At 39.4% G+C, this 23512-nt stretch overlaps 1 long non-coding RNA gene across 1 annotated transcript in view; it reads right to left on the minus strand.

Annotated features, from left to right (window-relative positions):
• Positions 1-22767, minus strand: part of LOC141572789 (uncharacterized) — a 55533-nt gene extending 32766 nt beyond the window's left edge. Inside the window, exon 1 of the long non-coding RNA XR_012498284.1 lies at positions 22694-22767. This is a non-coding gene — a long non-coding RNA (uncharacterized LOC141572789). The remainder of the gene's footprint in view (positions 1-22693) is intronic.
• Between the last annotated feature and the right edge of the window lie 745 nt (positions 22768-23512).

The raw sequence follows: 23512 nt of genomic DNA on the forward strand, positions 1-23512 counted from the left end.
TGTCAACCACAAACAATTTTGCCCATAAAGATTCAGGAAAATTCACTTCAGAAGATTTGGTTTCAGGAGGCAGTTTTGAATTACCTGCAATGATACTGCCTCATTGAATCTGCTCTGACGTGAGACTTTTGATCATGTGTTTTGCCATAAAACATATAGGGCAAGAGAAGAGAACACATTTTAGGAAGTCTCTAAGGAAAATATATTTTTTAAAATGGTATTTTGTCTTAAAGTTCCAATAAACAAGTAATATTATGAAATGACACTGGGCTTAGAACAGTAGAACTGAGTTTCAGGACTAAAGTTGCACACACATTGAGTACATCAGAGGGTCCACAGCTTTCATCACAGTCTCAAAGGGACCCATAATCCAAAAGTCAATTAAAAGCCAGTTCTCTAAGCAGAGCCAGGATTTGTTTGCAGGAGGGGCCGGATGGCAGCATGCTAGTTGGCAAGCAGTTGCCTTGAAACGGCATGTGTACAGCAAGCACACTCATTTTACTTACACCATATGATACAGATCAATAGGAATGGCAGACTTTTCTAAAGGTGCTTTACATCAGACTAAGAAAATGCTGTTTGTCCATGTTATTACTGTTATTTTCTTCCCAATAGTATTAATACTATTGATATTTGGAGATGAAGGAGGGGCTAGGACACCTTTTGGCTTCATCATTGGCTCCAAGGTGTCAAAATGCTGTTCCATCTGGGTTTGCAAGGTATAGAGAAGATCCAGAGAATGAGGAGCTTCTCCCCAGAAGGCAAGCCCAGGAAACCAAAGGAGCGTGAGGGGATAGAAGCACACTACCAGCAAGGCTGAAGAACCAGGCTGATGGGCAACTCAGTTGAATCCAGCCCATCCCATAGCTGCCCCCTTGAAAATCTTCTTACCTCTTTATCTGGTTTCAATTTCATTAAAAAATAAATAAATAAACAAATAAATAAATAAATAACCGTAGTACTTTACCAGCCAACTCTATGGGGGAGGTGGCAAGAATAAGGCATTGAAAGAACTAAAAAAGATGGCAATAAACTTTACTAGAGAGGAAAGTCTGGTTACATTTACATAATCGTGATGTTTTAAATAATGACAGTCTCCACTTCAGGTTTGGATGTCAACTTTCCTAGAGGTGTGAACATCATTATTCCACAGAAAAACACACAAAAGCAAGAGAATATCATTTCCCAAGCTCTGTTGGGTGATGTGGAAATCAGCATTAACTGAGCTAAGCTGATGGCACACGTTAAATAAGAGATCTTGTTTCCCCGAGGCTTCCCTGGAGAACTGCATTAATTCAGGAAACTTAGTTAGGGGAGAGCAATTCTTTCCTAGAAAGCACACATATGCCAACGACTATGTTTAAAGTTCTCATGGACCATTGTTCAGCCACAATGACCTCCTGGGGTCACTTCCAAAGTACTTACATGGCATTGTTACATGACACATAGATGGGAATTTAGGACGGCTACCCAAGGCTTTTCAAGATGGCCTTAGGATGATTAACAGGTTGGTGACTTGCCAGCGACCACCAGGACAATAAAAACTCCAACAGAGCTACTAGGAACTCAGTGAAACATAACACTAGAAAGAATTTAAACGTCCAGTGCTAGACAAATGGTAGCAAATAATGGTATATCCATAAAATAATTATGACGCTGTCAATAAAATTATGCTCATGCAGAATATTTAAGGACATGAGAAGAAAGCTTATGATGTGTTTAATGAATAAATCAGGATTAACATTTTTATATAAATAAAGCATGATCCCAAGTGTTTAAAAAATAATAATCTCTCTAACAAAGATAACCACTGGTGACATTTGTTATAGCTAGCCACTTGCTATACAAGTGACTTTTATTTTCTTCTTTACAATTCTGTGTTCAAAAAAATAAATAACTTAAAAATAAAATGCCATGGTGTTCTTTCTGATCAAAAGAGAACTTTTAAATGTAAATATCTAGAAATAAAAAAGTTCTTTTTAAAATTAGGAGGACATTTTTCCCCCAGTATGCTAAACTCAAGGGAAGGGATATTGGGCCTACTATTAACAAGAACTTCAAACTCCTTGCCAGCCAGTTCTCTATTTCTTCCCCCAGCTGCTCTAAGTTCCAAGACAGAACACGGCAGAGTACAACAACCCTTATCCTGTTCCTAGCCAGTGAATTTTGGCACAATTGTGGGGACCCAGAGTTCCCCCACTCATGACCTCCAAATGGGCCCTGAGGTGGAGGGCCATCTATTGCTATCACTTGGAAGCCAGCCTAAAGCTTATGGACCTGAGACTAAAAATAGTTTCAGAAGGAGGATTCCATGTCCACCATCTACGGTCACTGAGCCTACCTCTGAGTATTCTTCCGCCAGGAGCACTTTCTCCAAGTCAGAAGAAAAGACACAGGTTGAGTCCTGGTAGTCTTAGTTCTGCCTGTCGTGAGCTGTGTGGCTTTGGGCAGATGATTCAACCTCTCTGACCCTCAAGTTTCTTGCCTGTAAAATAATACCTGCTCCTAGACCATTGTTGCAAAGATTAAATGAGACCACATATACCAGGGTTGCCAAAAAATGTATACAAGTGGACACTTTGATCAACGTTGCTCAAGCAGGAGTTCACCATAATCAGAAGTGTCTGGACGCTGATGGTGACCACTTTGAGCATCTCTTGTAATTGCAGAAGTCAAACGTGACTTGTATTCGTCTTTTGTTATTGGTATATATTGAGTATTACAATTTTAATACAGTTTTTCTTTCTTAAAATGAGTACACATTTTTGGCACCTTCTGTATACATATAGGCACTGTGGCCAGGGGCTTCTGTGCACTCTGGCAGCAGTCAACCATCACATCTGAGGTCAGGGCCCAGCCTGGTGCAATTGCAGTGGAAATATATTGATCCACAAGGCACAGCATCAATCCATAGTGAGCAAAAAGCCCACGGTAGAGACATGAAAAAAAAAAAAGACACTAGTTTTAGTGGTTACCAGAGGGTAAGGGGGGAGGGTGGCGGTAGAAGAGTGTAAATGGGGTCAAATATGTGGTGATGGAAGGAGAACTGACTCTGGATGGTGAACACACAATGTGATTATATAGATGATGTATTACAGAATTGTGCACTTGAAACCCATGTAATTTTACTAACCATTGTCATCCCAATAAACTAATTTTTTAAAAAATGACACTAATTCAATACAGTCTTTAATTAAGGGCCCAAGTTAGAGGTACAAATTCTGTAGGGAATTCAGGCTAGAAAAAGAAAAAGAAAGGCTCGTGTAGTCAAAAATGGCCATGGAACAGATGATATTTCAGCTGGGCTTTGGTGGATAAGTAAGAAAAACATGTTTTTTCCCTTTCTTTTTAAGCTAGCATACTGTTTTTGGTGAAATGCACCCAACATGACTCTCCTGTAATCCCAAATCTAAAGTCAAAAAAAGGAGAAGCCAAATGTATTTTAAATGTCTGGCCTTCCCTCCCGCCCTCCTGCTCCTCCTTCTCATCGTACTCCTATTTTCCAACTTAAGGAATTTAGGGTGAATATCTTTGGGGAGAAAAAAATAACAAAAATGGGAACAATCACAGGTTATAGAAATCTACAGGAGTTAGTATGATGGATCTTCTCTTTTAGATGGCAGATGTAGTCGGCAGTCATATGGTTGGATGCTGCTCCAAGCATCTCAGATTTCACCTTGAGATATATCTGTTTTAGTAGAAAGTTAGCCCAGGTGGGGTACTCACAGTCACTTCCAGGTCCTGTGTAGAGCCCCACAATCCCACCAATATCCTTATAAGAGGCAGCCGTTTCTCCACCAGCCCCAGTGATTCCTGAAGTGTGTTCCTCAGTGACTTTTTGTTTTGGTCATCCAAGAAATATTTACCAATTGGTATACATTGCTCCCATGGCTGGTGACACAGTGGCAAATAAGAGAGAGTAAATCCTTGCCTTCATAGACCCACATCCTGGGGAGAAATACATCAGCCACACCCATGTAAACAATCAAATGTAGAAGGTGATTTCAGATGGTATGGTGTATCACAAAGAAACAAAGTAGAACAATGGGCGACTCTAGGCAAGTGGTCACAGAAGGCCTCTAGGAGGAGATGCCTTGGGAGCAGAAATCTGAGTGATGAGAAGGAGACTTGTCTCCTTACTGACGTGAAGCAACATCCCTCACTTCTCCTGGAGGAATGATAGACCCTATGGAACACTCTCTAGCCTGTTATGTTTGCCTGTTGTTCTGTTTTGCAACAAGCCTTGATTGAGGACCTATCATAGACTATGTGGAGAGAAGGAATAGTGTACTCTAATGGTTAAAGCACAGAGTGTGAAAAATAAGTGCTTATTACACTGTGTAGGATTTCCCTTTTAAAATTTCTAGCTCTCCAGTTAGATTGGGGTCAACATGAAAAACAGTTATGGCTATACAGAAAAGCAACTGAAGAGCTCTCTGAAGAAACCTGCAGAGGCTTCTCAGAGAGAGTGACATTTGCACTGGATCATAAAGGAAGAGTTGGAATTCTCTAGGCAGAGAAGAAAAGTAGGACATTCTGAAAAAGGAAATCACTTCATATGTAGGACTGGAGTTGAAGAAGTGTTTCTGGGAGAGTGGAGAGACAGAGGCACAAAGTGGGGCTGGGAAGGCCACCTGAGTTCTAACTACAAAGAGAGGTGGATGTTTCAATAAGTCACTGAGACGTAAATGAGTTGGGAGTGAGGGGCCATAGGAGGATGCTAAGCTGAGGCATGACACAGCCAGATAATTACATTGGAAAAATCACTATGGTTGCTGGTTGAAGGCAGGGAGCATCCAAACAATCCAAGGGAGGGGAATGAGATCTCACTGGGCCATCTCTTTGCCAGATAACACTGAACACCCCCAGCATGAAAGACCTTACATGATGGACTTGTTCAATGAATTGTATAAAAGATGCCACACAGATATCCAAGCATGATGGCTAAATCATGGTCATTAGTGTCTGCTTCCAGGGAAGCCTTCTTCTCAACTGACAGGTACTCATTCATCTCAATTCATCTTTCAGTCACCAAATTGAACCAAACTCCTCCCATGATCCAGCTGTAGGATTTGGCACTGGGGACATGGTGCATCAACCTTGACCAGGCCAGCGCTCAAGGAGCCTTTGGTCTTGAGAAGGAGATGGACTCCTAAAAAGATCATCATCTGCGTTGTGACATTGTCAAGGAAGTTCAGAGGAAGGACAGCCAATCCAGTTCAGGGAAAACATCTTCCCCGAGGGGGTGATGTCTGAGCAGGGACCTAAAGGATGAGGGCAAATTAGCAGGTGAGAAGCAGGGAAGGAAGCTCCAGGGCAGAGACTGTGGCATAATTTAGGGGACACTTCAGGGAGTCAATGTGATTAAAGTGTGGGCTTCAGTGCAAGGAGGGGTAGAAGAAAATCCCAGCCAAGTAGATAAGGGACATGTTCTGAGTTTCTGTGAAAGAAGCAGAGGGGAGAAAAGAGGGAATTAAAATTGATGGTGGAAAGTTCATGGTGCATTTTCCTGAATTCTGAATTTTGTGCTGCCTATCCCTGGGCATGGTGACAACCATGCGACAAAGGAGAAAATGGGAGGGTTCTTTTTCTTTTTTTATTCTTTCCTTTTTTAATACCACACTGATGAATTAATATGCCTGGTTCCCAGTGCAGTTTCTCTATTTTCTTCCCAGTGACTGTTTTACAGATCAAAATGTGTGGATGGGGGATCTTACTCTTTTCTCAATATTAAGTCCATGCTCTTCAAGTCCTGCAATTTCACCTGCTGTAAATTCCAACCAGCGAAAAAGAAATTCATCATCACCACACAGAGGAGCTTCACAAGAGGCATTGTCAGGGTTTGGAGGGTACACAAAAAGAGCAGCATGGAGACAACCAGAGACCCCAAGAATTTGTACCTGGTGGCAAACATAATGAGTGTTGATTATCTGCCCCCTCCAGATATTACAATGTATTCAATTGTCAATGTTTCTCATCTTCTGAAACCACTTATCAATGCACAACAAAGACTGGAAGCCAGGGGCACCGGGATAATTTGCAATATCCTTGCCTCACCCCCTCACTCCCACGGGCAGCAGTCATTTTGCAGATCAAGGATGGAGAATGGAATACTGATCTACACCAAACATGTGTAGAGCTTCTGTTTCTGGACTGCCTGTGCAACTTGGGGTAATAAGAGCAGTGAGAAGAGCAAATCCACAAGCATCGCAATAAGTAAGGCTAATTACGCCATATTTTTCTCTGCATCCCAAAGTCCGGCATAGAGGAGTTGATTATTTTTTCACGGAGGGTCTTTTTGAGTTATGACAGCTTCATGGATAGATCACGTGTATATAGGGTCGAGAGACAGGTTTTAATTATTTTTAGCTTTAATTCCTTTCTTCAAAAAAAGAAAAAAAGATAAATATACTAGGATCAATACTTGATGGAAGAGGCTGTTTCTAGACTCCCTGGTCCCAGAAGTTGGGCCTGAGCAGTTCAGTAGAACAGCTGCGTATGAGGCAAAGATTTGTTTTCCTATTAGGGATTCTTTATCTCCAAAGTCAGATTTGCTCCAAACTAATAGATAAGAAGAGACTGTCTGCTTGGCTTCTGATACAAGGAATTTCTTAATTCCTTAATTCCTTGAGTTGGGCTTCTGTTGTCAACTCAAGAGGGACACAGGAGCCACACCTCTCAGTGTAATTCCTTAGGCTCATATGTGAAATAGTCCCAGTTGACGGCTGGTACGTCAGCCTCGATCAAGATCAAATTCAGCTGCTCTTGCTTGCTACTACGTCAACAGGAGGCCCTAAATTCCAAAGAGACATGGCAGTGTGGATAACCGACCTGTTTCCTGGTGAGAGTCCTTTATACCTCATGCTCCTTTACACAGAAAACTAAAAGCCTCAGGTGCCTGTTATGAGGCACATCCCTTGCAGAATAAACCCTAAGGATGAAGAAGAAATGCTAAAAAACAAGAATCTAAATTTTAAACCGTTTACCGTAATTATATTGTTAGTGATGAAGTTGAAATTGTTATTTTGAGATTTTTATGTGTATTGTGGGATAAAGCAAACAAGTATTTATGTGATATTCTAATTCAATATCACAGGTGTTCTTGAGAACTGGGTTTTTCAGAGAGGGGAAAAGAGATAGAGTTGTGAGATACAATATCTGAAGAAAAACATTACTGGTTTAAAGAAGGATCAGTATGAACTCAAGGTGTATTTTATTTTAAAACAAACAAAACAGAACATATTTCCTAGTTCTGTTCATTAAAAAGACTCAGAAAGGTCTAGAAATATTCCTAAAAGCAGAGCCTGAGAAGAGGACCTGGGTTCAGGTAGTTTTGAGGTGATCCCAGGAGTAAACAGTGAGGAATCAAGGAAAGTAAGACAGAGAAAGAACAAACGCCAGTCAAAGGGTGTATTATCAAGGTCACAGCAGTGGCAATGGGGTTTGAGTCTATGCAGACCTCTGAGAAGGGCACAGAGTGCCCCCCCCCCCAGAATTGTCCATGTGCACACAGGTGTCTGGGACTTACTCTCCCCTCCCATTCTCCCTCGGATGAGCCGTTGACTCCAGTGTTGATAACACCCCACATTTCACAGAAGACTTTGAGGCAGGATGAGAAGCATGCACAGCACACGTGGGAGGAGTGGCTTTGCTCCTATCACCAAGAGGCTGAGCTCCCACTAAAACTTCTGCCACAGCCACAGCTGAAATCGGAAGTAGACAAGCAGATGTGACACAGGGCACCAAGAGCTGCTCCTACAGATCCATAGTGTAATATTTACAGATGAAACGCTATATGCCCACCTAGGATTGGCTTCTAGGTAATATGGAAGGGGGTGCAGGAAGGTATAGAATTGAGTGAGGCCAGAAACTCATAACTGTTTAAGCTGAGTAAACGTTAGATGGGAGTTTGTTATACTATTCTTTCTGTCTACTTTTGTAAATGTTTAACATTTGCAATAACAGAACAATACACCAAAAAAAGAAAAGGAAGGGAGGGAGGGAGGGAAGTGGGTGTGAAAGGAGAAAAGCCAAGTTGCTGGAGATAGCAATCCTGGCTTCCCTAAATTGGGCAAGTCAAATAACGTCTCCAAGCCTTGGCTTTTCCATATGAAAATGGAGCTGGGAAAGAGAACCTACTCAATACATAATGAAAGTGCACTTACTGTATCAGACAGTGCCATACACACAGAAAGTGCTCAATAAATATTAGCTATAGCATTATCATTGTGGGAGCAGAGAGGGTAAGCAGGTCTAATTCGGTTGACCAGAAAGAGTGTCGAGGGTAAATTTATTTCACGGTAATGCTATGATTCTCCTCAGCTAGCATAATTTGAAATGCTCAGAAGAAAAAAGTCTCAGAAAACTCTGTATGTGTGCATCTGAGGGGAAAATTTGTAATTGAAAGATGAGGTCCCAAATACCCAGCACACTGGAATGATCCCCATTTAAGAAGTATAGAATGCCATCTGTTTCTTCCTATCAGAAGGAAACACTGCCTGAGTTATCTCACTTAGGGGCTGAAGGAGAAGCACATAGCATGGTGTCTGGCATGGCACAAGTGCTCCAGAAATAGTGGTTGTGTTGAAATAATTACTATTGTGTTGGTTGCTGCTGGGGCGGCTAGGAACCATTTCTCCCTCTCTTGACATTGGGGCCATCAGAAATCTCCCCCTCAGATTCTTAAGTGAGATCATCCCCTCCTCATCAAATGCCTTCTATCTGCAAAGGGCCGGCATGAGAGCAGGAAAAAGTAAATGAAGAACCCTGTGAAGTACCAAGTGCTATACAAATACACTCTCTTATCGTGAAACCTTGACCAGCTAGTGTTCAGGAAATGAGAGACGAAACTTTCTCATGCTTTCCGAGTTAATGAGAAACCTCTTTTTATTTCCACCGTTGTTGAAATCTTTCTAACATGCTTCAGCCCAGCTTGCTTCCTTGGAAACCAAGTTTACTCTTTGAAGACTTTGACCACATTTTGCCTCAGAGTCACCTTTCTGACCATCTATAGTTCTGTGCAAGGAACCAAAAACAAAAGTCACCTGACCTCAAAATACTTTAGAGAAATGATTTTGATTAATCAATAATAATTATCTTTCTTGTCACTTGCTTCCTACATATGAAAAATTGAGTGCCAGAAACAGTATTTGAGTATTCTAATTAAATTTTTATTCCATTTTACTTGCTTATAGAAATCTGATGCTAATTGAATAAATAAAAAAAGACCCTATCAGTCAAGACAAAGTTTATATCCATTTTAGAGTTCCAAATGGATATGTTTGAAATGGTGCCTGAATTACATTAACTAAACCTTGTCACCTTTATTGAGTTATTTTGAATATTTTCTCTATAATTGGAGAAAAGTCTTTTTCGTGTAAAAGATCATCAGCTCTCTTGGGCTATATCCACCTTTAAGAAGCTGATGAAAGCTGTAGACCTTCATCCCTGGAAAAATGTATGTATGTACCTAAAGCATATCTGTAGACTCCTGGAGGTTCCAGGGACCCCAGGTTAATAACTGCTGGTTTAGATTTTCTTTCATAGCCAAATGATTAAACCCTTCATAAAAGCATTGGTCCTGGATGTTTAATAGTACAAGTATAAAATAGTGATTCTGAGGTCTATATGCCTCACATGGAAACTACTCATTGAATTTCGGCTAATTAAATTCTCTTAAGCTATTGAATTGTGCTGAGGGGGTCACATATTAATTAACTAAAGATACGCTCCCCCTTCCTATAAATGGGGCCACATTGGAAAATGTTCCTATCTCTCTCCCAAAACATGGCACACTGGTATCTGTCATCTCTTCCCACATTCATCTGCTCTTCCAGACACTACGGGAGCTTCCTGGCGTCCTCTGCAGATAATATGTTTCCCATCACAGTTGGGATGAATTGAAATAGAATACAGGAGAAAACTGACTCCTAGATAAAGAAGCATCAAACCTTAAAAAAAAAAAAAAATAATAAGAATTGCAACTTCTGGGAGGGTAAGGACATTAGCGGCAGCATGGAATCCATTCTTTTATTCTTTTATTTTTTGAAAACATACATATCTAGCTAGATCTTGGTAGTAAATAGACTTTATTTCTAGTTTTAAAAATGGATAAAATTACATTTCACTATTTCTTTCAGATGGTCCCCAAACATTTGAGATTTATGAAACAGATGGGCCGCTTTATGCTACGTCCTTAGCTAAGATGCTACACATAGCCATTTTTGTTTCTCCGCCTATAAACCTATCAAGTTGAAAAATAGTGATACTGTCTCATTTTCCATTCCCCAAATTTAAATTCTACTTTCATGTCAAAATAGTTTATTGATTTTTAAAAATACTATGTCTCAACTCCTTCATTGTTAAAATGGGGACATGAATACCTGCCTGACATGAAGTTTGTGGGCAATTAGATTATCTTTGTAAAGTACCCATCACTTTATTAATATGAAGTAGTAAAATATCAGTTGAAGGTAGATTGTGGTCAGTTAAAGAGATGTACTATAAACCTAAAGCAACCACTGAAATGACAATAGCAAAGCATTATAGCTAATTAGTCAATAAAGGACATAAAATAAACCACAAAATATTAAAGTATTTACTTAATCAAAAAGAAGGCAGAAAAACAGGAAACAAGGAAGTGAAGAACATATGGATAAATAGAAAACAAGGTGATAGATTTAAACCTAGCCATAACAATAATCATAGTAAATGGAAATACTCTAAACATCATCACACTTAAAAGGTGGAGATTATCAGACTCAAGTGAAAAAAAAAGCAAGACCCAACTATACTTTGCCTATAGGAAATACAATTCAAATATAAATACACAACGGTTTGTATAACATAGTACAAAGATGAGAAATCATATAGCATGTTAGCACTAATAAAAAGAAAGCTGGTGATTCAGTATTAATAACAAAGTAGATTTTAGAGCACAGAAAACTAACAGGGATAAATGAGGTGATTTTATAATGATAAATGGGTCAACTAATCAAGAGCACATAACTATTCTAAACATTGATGCACTTAATAACAGAGCTTCAAAACCCATAAGCAAAAACTAATAGACTGTAAAATGAAATGGACAAATCCACAATTTTACTCAATATAATTCAATATAGAGATGTAGTTCAGAATCCCTTTCTCAATAATGGAAAGAATAAGCAGATAAAATCAGTAAAGAAATAGAACATTTGAACTATACTATCAATTAACTTCACTTAATTGACACAGAGTTTTCCATCCAAGAACAGCAAAATACACATTCTTCTTAAATATACGTAGAACACTTCCCAAGATAGATCACATTCCAGCTCACCAAAAAAGCCCCACTAAATGTAAAGAAATTAAGTCATATTAAGTAAATCCTCTGACCACAATGGAATTAAATAAGAGATCAGTAACAGAATGATCTCTGAAAAATATCCAAATATTCAGAAACTAAGTAACACACCTCTTAAAAACCCATAGGCAAAAGAAGGAATCAAAATAGAAATTAAAAAGTATTTTAAGCTGAAGGAAAATAAAACACAACATATAAAAATGCATGGGATACTGCTAAAGCAGTCTTTAGGAGGAAATTTATAGCATTAAATGAGTAGATTAGAAGTCTCTAATTATCTCAGCTTCCCCATTATATATTGTTTTTAAAAAGAGACCAAATTAGAATTAAATAAGTAGAAGAAAGGTAATACTGATGATCAGAACAGAAAACAATTAAAATGGAATAATAGACAAATTAATCTATAGATTCAATGTCATCCTAACCAGAATTCCAACAGTTGTAAAAATTACAATCCCAATTGTAAAAATTGATGAACTAATTTTAAAGTTCATATGTAAATTCAAAGGACCTCAAGTCACCAAAAACTTTGAGAAAATAGAACAAAAGAGGAAACTAACATTCCCTGATTTCAAGACGTAACATAAAGAGATAGTAATGGAAGACAATGTAGTATTAGTGTAAAGATGGACAAATACTGCCAACCCTCATTTTCAGATTCCATAATTGCAAATTCACCTACGTGCTAAAATTTACCAAGGGCTGTGAAGAAACTTTAAGGATAAAAGATATGTTCTTTATCTTGAGTGTGGTGATAGTTTCACAGATGTATACCTATGTAAAAGCTTATCAATTCTGCACTTGAAATACCTTCAGTTTATTGTATGTCAATAAAGCTGTTAAAGAAAATTACAGCCTCACTTAGTAATATTTATACCTGCTTTCTACCATGCTGAACTGAGATTTTCACACATCACCTGAGAGTTTACTAATGTGCAGAGAATTTGATAACAATAAAATATGCTGAAGATTCCACTGAACAGAATATAAACTTCATAATGCATCAGAGGGCACATTGGACTCCATTAGTATCTCCAGTCATCGACAAGTATATGGATGGTCATTTTTTATGGAGCCAGCAATTGATGACTTTGTCTCAAACTTCCTTGATAACATTTAGATATATGCAGAAGGATCAAAATCTTCTAAACACAAATAATTAAAAATATGAGAACTATCAAAATCTTTCATTCATGGAGTCAAGTTTCTCACTGTCAGAGAAAGATGTTACAAATAAGCAAGGGGGAAAGGAGAGCGTGAAACTTCTGGTACTTGCTTAGTATGCATGTAGTTTTAATATATGAGATCAGATAATTAAGTTTGCGAACTTGTTGCAACAATGTTGCTAACCTTTTTATGATACCAGAAGGATTATTCACTATGAATAACCGGAGAATTTGCCAAGTTTACTATTTGGAAGTGCTGAAAAGGCTGAGTGAAAAAGTTAGACAACCTGACCTTTTCGCCAACAATTCATGGCTCTTGCATCACGACAATGCACCAGCTCACACAGCACTGTCTGTGAGGGACTTTTTAGCCAGTAAACGAATAACTGTATTGGAACACCCTCCCTACTCACCTGAGCTGGGCCCCAGTGACTTCTTTCTTTACCTGAAGATAAAGGAAATATTGAGAGGAAGACATTCTGATGACATTTAGGACATCAAGGGTAATACAACAACAGCTCTGAGCGCCATTCCAGAAAAAGAGTTCCAAAATTGCTTTGAAGGGTGAACAAGCTGCTGGCATCAGTGCATAGCTTCCTAAGGGGAGAACTTTAAAGGTGACCTTAGTGATATTCAGCAATGAGGTATGGAGCACTTTTTCTAGGGTGAGTTGACAAACTTAATTGCCTGACCTCATATACAGATAAACATACACAGAAACAATTATAGATAGGTATGTATACCCTGATTAGTGTACATACATAAGCTCCCTAGCTTTGTCCTTGAGATGGACTAGAAGCAGTGACACCTTGACAGCAACCAGCACACCTGTGCCCAGATCTTGGTTTCTAACCCCGTTCTTCAACAAAAGGCGCCAGAGCTCTTTGGAGAAGTGACTGATTCTATAGTGGAGACAAAGAAAACACATGAGCCTGGGGCATTTTATTGTGCCAAAAGCCAAGAAAGTGTTCAAGAAAATACAAAAGGATGGGGGTTTGTCAAAAGTACATAGAAACCAAGTTCTTCTTTTGGAAGAGCTTCCAATGGCTAAAAGTGGAACAATTGAAGCAACAAAATAAAGACTATAGTATTGGATCATAATTCAAAGTATAAAATAAATATACGTAAGCCCATGCTAATATAAATAAATACTTAACTAAATAAATGGAAGAGACATATCTTCTTTATAGAATTTGAAATAACATATGTAGATACTCCCCTATCCAGAAAGTGATGGTTAATTCCCTCCCCAAACCTTGAATAATGCCTGGACTTAGTGACTCACTTCCAAAGACCATGGAAAGGGAAAAACAGTAACTTTCCAATGGAGAGCCTTGGAATCAAAGGGATAAAAGGTGTCATTATGACAAGTCATGTCAGCATGTACCCTTTGATATGATGTGATAAGAAGGGCACTTCCCCTCTGAGGTACTCTCCAAAATTCATAATCCTAATATAGACACGAGGAAAACCTCAGAGAAACCCAAATGGAGAGACATCCTATATAACACCTGACTACTACTCTTCAAAAATGTCAAGTTCATAAAAAACAAAAAAAGACTGAGAAACTAATAAGAACCAAAGGAGATCACAGAGACATCCAACATAAAAGCTATGTGGTATCCTGCATGGGATCCTGAAACAGAAAACTATATATATACGGAGTAGCAGAAAAACCGGTGAAATCCAAATACAGTCTGGAGTTTAGTTAATAGTAATATACCAATAATTATCTCTTAGATTTGACAAATGAACCACAGTCATGTATGAGATTATATTAGGAAAATCTGGTTGACAGATACATAGGGAACTCTGTTCTCTTTGCAACTTTTCTATGAATCTAAAATTATTCCAATATAAACATTTATTTTTAAAAGTTTCATCTTCTCATTAAACTGGTTAAAAGCTTTCAAAGAGTGACAGAAGGTTGTCACCATGAAATTGCTCAACTGGACCAATGAATGGTGAGGTTTGATTCTGGACTGTGGCATTGAGAATATTATTCTGAATAAGAGATGGTCATTCGGTTACTCTCTTCTCCCAGTCCCAGGAACAGCAAACACTGCATCTTCCCTTGCGATGGTCCTGACCATCTCCTATTACCCTTTAGAGAAGAGAGAAGACCATGATCTGGAATAGCCGTAGACCACCTGTTTCATGGTCTCCCAGGACAACTGGACAGCCAAGGTCTGGGTCTGCCTGGTGAGTCACAGCACAGGGTTTTGATAGCCTAGGGGTTTTTGGGAGGGTGGGGGAGCTGGCTGCTGAGTGAATCTTTTCTGTTTTAGCAATCTGAACAGCCCAGCCAGCTTTTTAAATGTGGAGAGAATTTTCAAAACAAGTCTTAGACGTACTCAAATGTATGTCATCCTTCCCAAGAGCCAGAATCACACGCTTATCCAATTTGCCAGCTGACAATTTGGCCATCTCACTGTCTGCATCTCAAAACCAATCCAAACAGACACATTGTTCATCCTGAGTGATGCTAGATGGACGTGTCAACAGTCAGACTGTTCTGCCGCTCTCTGCGTTAAGTTCCTCTGTTTTGTTTTTTAACATTTTAAGAGTCTACCTTCAAAGGATGTGAGATGCCCAATCAGCTTCAAATTATGCTCTCTGGAAATGTCACCAATTTAGCACCAGCTCCAAGAATTAACTCATGACAAGCTTTAAAGAATACCCAACACTCACCTTATAATTTCATCACCATATCTACTAGCTGATCTCTTCCCTTAAATATCTTTTCTTTATCGTAGTGACCCACTCTCGATGTAAAAGACCTCAGTGATCCATAAAACATCATTTGGTCCAAAGAGCTGTGTTTACATTCTGCAGAAAGAAACCAGCCCCTCCAAGAGGGAATTTGATTTCAAAAACCTACAGTTGAGGAGACATCAAGGACTGAGTTTCCAAGCAGGGCAAGTTTTACAAAAGGCCCTCAGAGAATGTCTGAACCCCTGCTGATGCCACCTGTCTCCCTGGATGTCTGGGAGTAGCTCTCCCCAGACACCCCTGCCTTGTCTTCCCCTCCCCCAATGATACCAGCTCACTTTGTCATGGATTCACCACTCTTTCAGTGATCCGATGCCTCACACCCTGTGCTCACCCAGCACATCAGCTCTGCAACAAGGGCTCCCACATAAAACAGAAGAGAAGAAAGTAGGGGAGAAATTGTCATCCTTGGCTTGGGTTTGCTGATCTACCACTAGAAGTGTATGTAGGCACATGCTCAGTTCTCGCGTTTTGCTGGCTATTGCTTTGGTTTTAGGCAAGAGAAATGTTCTTTATTTACCACATCGCTGTGTGGCTATAGATTTATTTAATTGTGGCACAGCCTTTACCTCAGCTGGCAATTTAAAAGGAGCTCATTTCTTGGCAGACAAGACAGTTGTCTCTCAAGACTGGGGAGTGGGGGTTGGCACCAAGGCCAGGCAGTACCTACCACAGAAAGAAGTAGAAGGAGAACAGCCTTGCCCTCCCCTCCCCAACAAAGGGAGGCAGGTGATAAAAACCTTCTTTTCCAGCAGTTGGTACTGATAGTAATGCTTGTCCCCTGGACGAGCACAGAGTAAAGATGCAGCTCAGATTAATCTGCACAGAGAGTTATAACGAAGAACAGTGAATCTAAGACAAAGTGTGGGGGGATCAGGTGGAAAATGGGGGACAAGGTAGGATATCCAGGGTTGGCTTCACCCAGATGTCTAGGTGGTCAATTGTCATGTGGAGAGTGGAGTAGATAGACACTCATCAGTACTCATGGCCCTTAACAGCACTTGATATTGAGACAGGCCATGGAGTGTCATCCATTCTGATGATTCTGTTTTGGTTGGCATCTGTCATTCCATTTGTTGTCTTTCTTATATAGTGATTATATTCAGTGGATGGCTAGTTATTTTAGCCTGAGAGATAATGTCCCCTGGGTAACAACTACTCTGTTCAGTAGAAGGAAGCGCTGAAGTTCAAGCCTTAGTCCATTGAGTTAAGGAGAGAGAAGACAAAGAGAGTCCTAAGCACTGGAGAGTCGTTGAGGGTCTCCCTGTTTGCTGCCTTCCCATCAAGCGTTCTTCTGATCCTAGATTCATTTTAAACTTAGTAAAAACAAACAGTATTGGGAGGACGTTTACAAGGTCGGACAATTAAGTTTGTGAACTCATCCTAGAAAAAGTGCTACACACCTCATTGCTGAATATCACTGTGGTCACCTTCGCAATTCTCCCCTTGGGAAGCTATGCACCGACGTCAGTGCCTAGTCCACCCTTCAGAGCAGTTTTGGAACTCTTTTTCTGGAATGGCCATCAGAGCCGTCAGCGTATTACCATTGATGTCCTGAATGTCATCAAAATGTCTTCCTTTTAATATTTCCTTTATCTTTGGGTAAAGAAAGAAGTCATTGGGGACCAGATCCGGTGAGGAGGGAGGGGGTTCCAATACAGTTATTTGTTTACTGGCTAAAAAGTCCCTCACAGACAGTGCTGTGTGAGCTGGTGCATTGTCATGATGCAAGAGTCATGAGTTGTTGGTGAAAAGTTCACGTCGTCTGACTTTTTCACTCAGCCTTTTCAGTACTTCCAAGTAGTAAACTTCGTAAACTGCTTGTCCAGTTGGAACAAATTCTTAATGAATCCCTCTGATATAAAAAAAAGGTTGGCAACATTGTTGCAACAAGTTCGTGAACTTAATTGTCCGACCCGGTATCCTTATACTTTAACCCACCAGTCCAGGGTGCCAAGAGGAAGAGGTGAAGAAGGGACTGATCGAGGGAAGACAGTCAGCCCACAATTTTTCCCCATCTGCTAACCCCAGTAGGACTTTTGTATTACTTTGTTATTGCCCCCACTGTCAACAATAGTGACTGTTGATGTATTCAAGAGATGACTGATTATCCAAGATGAGGGGGGCGGTCTATGGCTGCCTTAGAATAATCCTGAGGAGAGGAGAGGCAAGAACAGAACTCCAAAGCTTTCTTCCAATGTAACCTCTCCGCTGCCTCTGGCTGATGTCTGCCCCACGATACCGCCCTCTCCTTCTCTCTCCCCTCCCCCGCCCCCGTCAGCAACAGCAACGCAAGCATGCACAGACTAGCTCATCTATAGTATTTTTATTAGTTCCTCTTAGCCATGTTTTCCTCTTGCTTCTAAAATTTTGCCAAAGTTGTATTCCTTTGGGGTTTGTCTATCTTATCATTATGTAAATTCAACTTTATTTCAGGGAAGTTTTTTAAAATTGCATTTTAAAATATTTGTTCTGTCTATCACTTTCCTTTTGCTCCTGGTGGGGGTGGTGAGGGGACGACAACTGTACATACTTTGGATTTAATTTGCCTTCCTACTATCACTTTCACTCTAACTTGCTTTAATTCTTTCTCTATTTCATCTTAATGTTGTTTACTTTTCTTCTATCTACTTTCAGTCCTTGATCATGTTTTCAGCAGTCTATTCTTCCTTGTGTTTTTTTCTAATTTCTTCTTCATTTCCATGATGATTTATATCTCTTCTCCCCCACCTACACATACACATGCATACTTCTTTTCTGAGTTTTGACAACACATCTCTCTCTCTCTCTCTCTCTCTCTCTCTCTTCTCTCTCTCTTCCCCCAACCCCCCCTCAAAAATCATGGTTAAAATTTTGGTGACAATTTTTATCAGCTCTACACATGGTAATATTTTTCTGGTTTCTACCATAGTTTGTCCCAATGTTTACTTCTTTTTTTGTAGCATCTTGTATAGATTGTGTGCTTGTTTCTTTTTTAGCATCTGTCTCCAAAGGAGAGATTTTCCTGAACAAGTTATTGGCTGGAAGTTTGTGTGAGGGCAGAACTGGGGCCATGCTCCTAGCAAAACATAATCCTTTTTGTCTCTGAATTCATACGTACACTTTTGTAAGCATAATTTCTCAATTAGTAGATAAAGGCAGCTGTGAAATTTCTCAGAATGCAAAGTTTCAGCTATCTCCTAACCTCATCAAAAATAAAGTTATGTTTTCACGTTGCTTTTGGATGCTTTCCAGGAAGAAAAGCGGGTAGTGTGGGGGTAGGGAGGGTGGAGTGATTACTTTATGCTGCCATCTTTATACCAGAATTTCACCTAACTTCTCTGAACCTCAGTCCTCTTCTCTGCAAAATGGGGATACATTGAGTAGGTTAATGCATGCAAAATGCTCAGCACAGTGCCTGGTACAACAGCAACAGTTATTGAGTGTTTACTATTACTACTGCAATAGGGTCACAGCTACAAGGCCATAGGTTGGATGCAGACGGGGTCTCAGAGGCAGGGACTGATAAGGAGAAGACAGAGGTCTAGGCCTGGGTGAGGAACACCTCCCACAGTAGAATTTGAAAATGTCAACTACTCACTTTCCCAGACTCCTTTGCCTCTTAAGCATGAATGTGTGACCTCAACTTTGAATTATACTGCCCTCAACTTTCAATCGGAGGCTAGTGGCCTGATGAAGCTGGGACTTCTTAGAATGAAATTTGGTGACAGGTGGCGGCAGTGGCAACCACTGCTTGTGGTTTCTAGAAGCAGCATAGGAAGCAGTTCTAGGGCCACCATCCAGGGTTCTATGCTATCGTGACAAAGGCTGGCAGAGGTGGTGGCACAGCCATCCCAAGAACCATTCTGAAGTGTGATTTGGGCATTATTCATGGTTGTGCGGCATACAAGCCTGACTCATCACCATTTCTAGAAATTCTGTAAGGTATCTTTCCAATATATGTCTTTCTACTTAAATCAATCCAAACTCAATTTCTAAGGCTTCCAAATATGAAATCTGATTGGTACAAAGTAGATTCCATTTGTAGAGGAAATTAGCTGGCTAATTGTGCATTTACTATGTACTAAATATTGTGCTAAGCATTTTACTTGCATTATCTTATTCAATCTTCACAACAACCCTATGAGGTAGATGCTACAGTAATTATTTTACAGAGGAGAAGGGCGAAGAGATTTACTATTGTACTCAAGGATATCCCTAAACTGGACCCTGGACCGGACTTGATAAGCATCGTAAGTCTTTATGAGACTCTGAGATGCAGCAGGCAGGGTTGGCAGCACACCCAGCATCCTTTCCTCACGTCTTCCTTCTCAGAATCCCAATTTTGTTCAGGCTACTATTCAAAGCTTTTTCAAGACTCTATCAGAGGGTCTGTAAGCAAAAAACTTCACATGCTTAAGTTGACTTCTAAAATGTGTCATTATATATGTTCAAATGTAACAAAGAATCAGTTTTCCAGCATATATTGCAAATATTGACATTTGCAAATAAAACGATTGGATCCCTCTTTAAAATACATTCAATGGGATTCAATACCACAGTGGTTTGGACCTCATCATTATCCATTTTTAAAATACCTGAACAGTATTTTTAATAGACAGAAAATTTATATCGTTGATTTATTTCCTTGAAATCCCATTTTCATTCCACTTCCACCACAGAACTTTATCCTAATATTCTGGCTTAGCGATCTTTTTGAACACTCATAACATTTTCTACTAAAATCCCTAAAAAATGTGAACTTATAAATGACTCCAAGTCTCACAGATTTGGGTTTCAGGCTGCACCATCCTAAGTTCACAGTAGATACAGAATAAAATGTCTTTGGACCATCCTGTCATCATTATGGTGTTTACAAAATGTAAACACTTTCCAAATTGAGGGGTCAGAAACGAGACTTGTCAACCAGGCCCAGAGCCGAGCATATTTCAGCATTTCATCAGCAAGGAGAAAGCAACTTCTGCGTGATGAGCTGAAGATAAGCTAAACAGAAGTGTCTCTTATCACAGAAACTCACAGGGTTTTGTGGTGATAAAAAATGTAAACCAAACATTTAAGAAAGAAACTGTAACAGTTAAATACAAACAAACAAAAAAATAGGGAAACGCCCCAACTTGTTTTCAGAGGCCAGGAAAACCCGAATAACAGAGCCTGAGAAAGACAGTACAGAAAAGAAAAATTATAGGCAAATATCTCTCATAAACAACCAGCATTGAAATTCTAAATAAAATATCAGCAAACTGATATCCAGCAATTTACAAAAGTAGATTATGTAGGAGAGAAATTACTTTTTCTGACAAAAAAAAACAAGTTAACAAGAGAAAAGCATAAAAAATTGTATGCGATATTAAATATTTTATGTGGCAACAAGATGGGAGTGGGGCTTCATAGGAAAAAGAGAAAACCCCCAAAGAATATACGGGGCTCGGAGGCTTTTACACTATTCTGACAAAGGATGACAAATTTGTAGAGAAGTGACAAGATAAGGGAAAGGGGCTTCTGGATTTTTTAGGGTGGTATGTCGTGGGAGGTAAATATACAGGGAACACCAATGGTAGGTAAGGGTTATTTTAATAAGGCGTGTTTATGGAGACTCTTCGTGGTGCCATCTCATCTCAGGTAATAAGCTTGTTCTTTCCTTCCTGGTACAGAAAAGGGTGGGGAAGAACCTTCACAAGTGAAATTCATACCCTAATTTTCAGGCAGATGGAGGAGGGCAGAGAGCTCATCCTATGTCTGCTTTTTTTTCAATTGCCTTTAGCTCAAAATGATCCTCATGCAGAGAGGCACAATTTGGGGTGGCATGTTCTAATCCCCTACAAATACTCATGACATTTTAATATTTGAAAATCAATCAACGTAAATCACCACGTTAGCATAATAACAGAAAAAAACTATATGATCATCTCAACAGAGGCAGAAAGGCATTTGATAAAATTCAACACCTATTCAGGATTAAGGTGGAAAGCTTATAGCAAATAAGGAATAGAAAGAAAATTCTTCAATCTGTTCCAAGAAAGCTACAAAAAATTTATAGTCAACATTGTACTTAATGGTGAAATATGAAAATATTTCTCCCTGAGGTCAGAAACAAGAAAAGGGTAGCTACTATTACCACATCTTTTGACATTGCACAAGAGGTTTCCAGCAACACTATGAAACAAGAAAAAGAAAGATACAAAGATTAGAAAGTTAGAAGAAATACTGTCATTATTCACATATGATATAATTGTGCACATCAAAAATGCAAAATGATATACACATTAATATCATTAATAGTGGATTTAATAAGGCAGATGGATTCAAGCTCAATAACAAAATCAATTACATATATACATATATAGATAGATAGATGCTTCAAATACTTAGAAAATGAAATTTAAAGGTATCCTTTACAAGAGTATTTTAAAAAATCAAATCTAATTATAGCAGTGGAAGGTCTCTAGAGTGAAAATTAACAAATAATGCTGAGAGAAACTTTAAAAAACCTAAATGAGTAGGAAAATAGTCCATATTAACGGATTTAAATTGTCAATATGGATTGGAAGATGTCAATTCTCCCCATATTGATGTGTAAATTCAATGTAATTTCATCAAAAGCCCATCAATGGGTGTGTGTGTGTAAATGGAGAAGCTGATTCTAAAATGTTTATTGAAATGCAAAGGATATAGAAAACAATCTGAAGAACAAAGTTGAAAGACTTCCATTACCAAATATTGAGACTACTATACAGCTATAGTAGTTAAGCCAGTGTCCTATTGGTGCAAGGATAGAACTGAATATAAAGTCCAGAAGCAGATCTACAAGTATGGTCATGTAACTAAAGATCAAGGCATCACTGGATGTATACATTCTATGATTCCATTTATGAAAACTAATCTTTGATGACGAAGTCAGAACAGTGGTTACTTCTCGGGGGAGAGTGACAACTGGGAAGGGACCAAGGCTACCATCTGCATGCTGGAAACATTCTATGTCTCTTCTTAATTACGGCTACACAGGTCCATATGTACTTAAAAACTCATACACTATATGCTTGAGATTTGTGTGCTTACTGTGTGTGTGTTGTACTAAAATAAAAAATGAAAAACTTAAAGAATATAAGCTAGAGTCTAACTCCATTTTTTGATGTTTGACTGTTTTCACTTCTTTTAAGCCTCTCTGCCGTCTCTTCCCCTTTTGCCCTACATCTGGGCAAGCTGGTAAGAAAGCCTGGGTGCCCCTACTTTGGTGCTGAGGGGAGCCCCCAACCAAGTGTGGAACCCTTGCCCCAGCCCCAGTCCCTAACCACCATAAGAAACCCAAGCCAGTCTCCTTTCCTGGCTCTCTAAGCCACTTTTGAATATGCTTGAGATCTTTCCTGCTATTCCCAGAAAATCTCTTTATGTGAATAATCACCCTTCTCTTTACCTCTTGGTGTGTGTATGGCGTTATCAGTCTTTACAGCCAAACCAAATTTTCAGTTGGGCTCCATCCTCCTCCTGCAATTGACCACAACAGAGAGAAAGTGATTTTGCTTTTATTTTTTTCTGTTTTGTTTTCTGTTGTATCCTCCACACCTACAACAATGCCTTGCACACAATAGTTAATAAATATGTGTTGAATAAATGGAGAGTTATTTGGGAAGTGCAAGGTTAGAAAGTAAATAATTTGAATTAGTAGAAAAATAGATAGGAAGATATTGGTAGAAATCTCAATATGTCTCTAAACCAAATAATAAAGACCCCCCACCCCTAAATCAAGCATGTACCGTAGGAGGTGTCAACTGCAGTGGAACTACATCCACGGTAAAATTTATCTATTTAGAGTTATGACAAAAAGGAGCCATCTGGTAAAGAAATAAAAATTGTACAAGTTCTGAGGTAAAGATGTCAGGAATTTCACTTCTCATTATGTGAAACAGCAGGCAAATAAGACTCTATGGAAATACTCCACATTCCAGTGAGCACAGTGTGGCTCTTGCTTGAAAAAATACAAAAATAAAAACAAAGACCAAAAACCCCTGCTGTTCTGTAGCCATTCTCAAACATCCATAGAATGTTTTATTCAGGGTCGGCTTAGTGACATTTCATAAAACAGGACTAGAACCCAAGAGGCTTGGGCAGGGTAGGGAAACCAGGGCTGAGTCAGTGGGCAAGGACATCTCTGATTGGAAATAACTTCTGTCAGAATTGGGGGAGGGTGGGGAGGAGGGCTCCTCTGGTCTCCTCACTGAAGCACCAGCAGCCT

Source organism: Rhinolophus sinicus, linkage group LG07, assembly GCF_036562045.2.
Source record: "Rhinolophus sinicus isolate RSC01 linkage group LG07, ASM3656204v1, whole genome shotgun sequence".
In the NCBI taxonomy this organism is placed as follows: domain Eukaryota; kingdom Metazoa; phylum Chordata; class Mammalia; order Chiroptera; family Rhinolophidae; genus Rhinolophus; species Rhinolophus sinicus.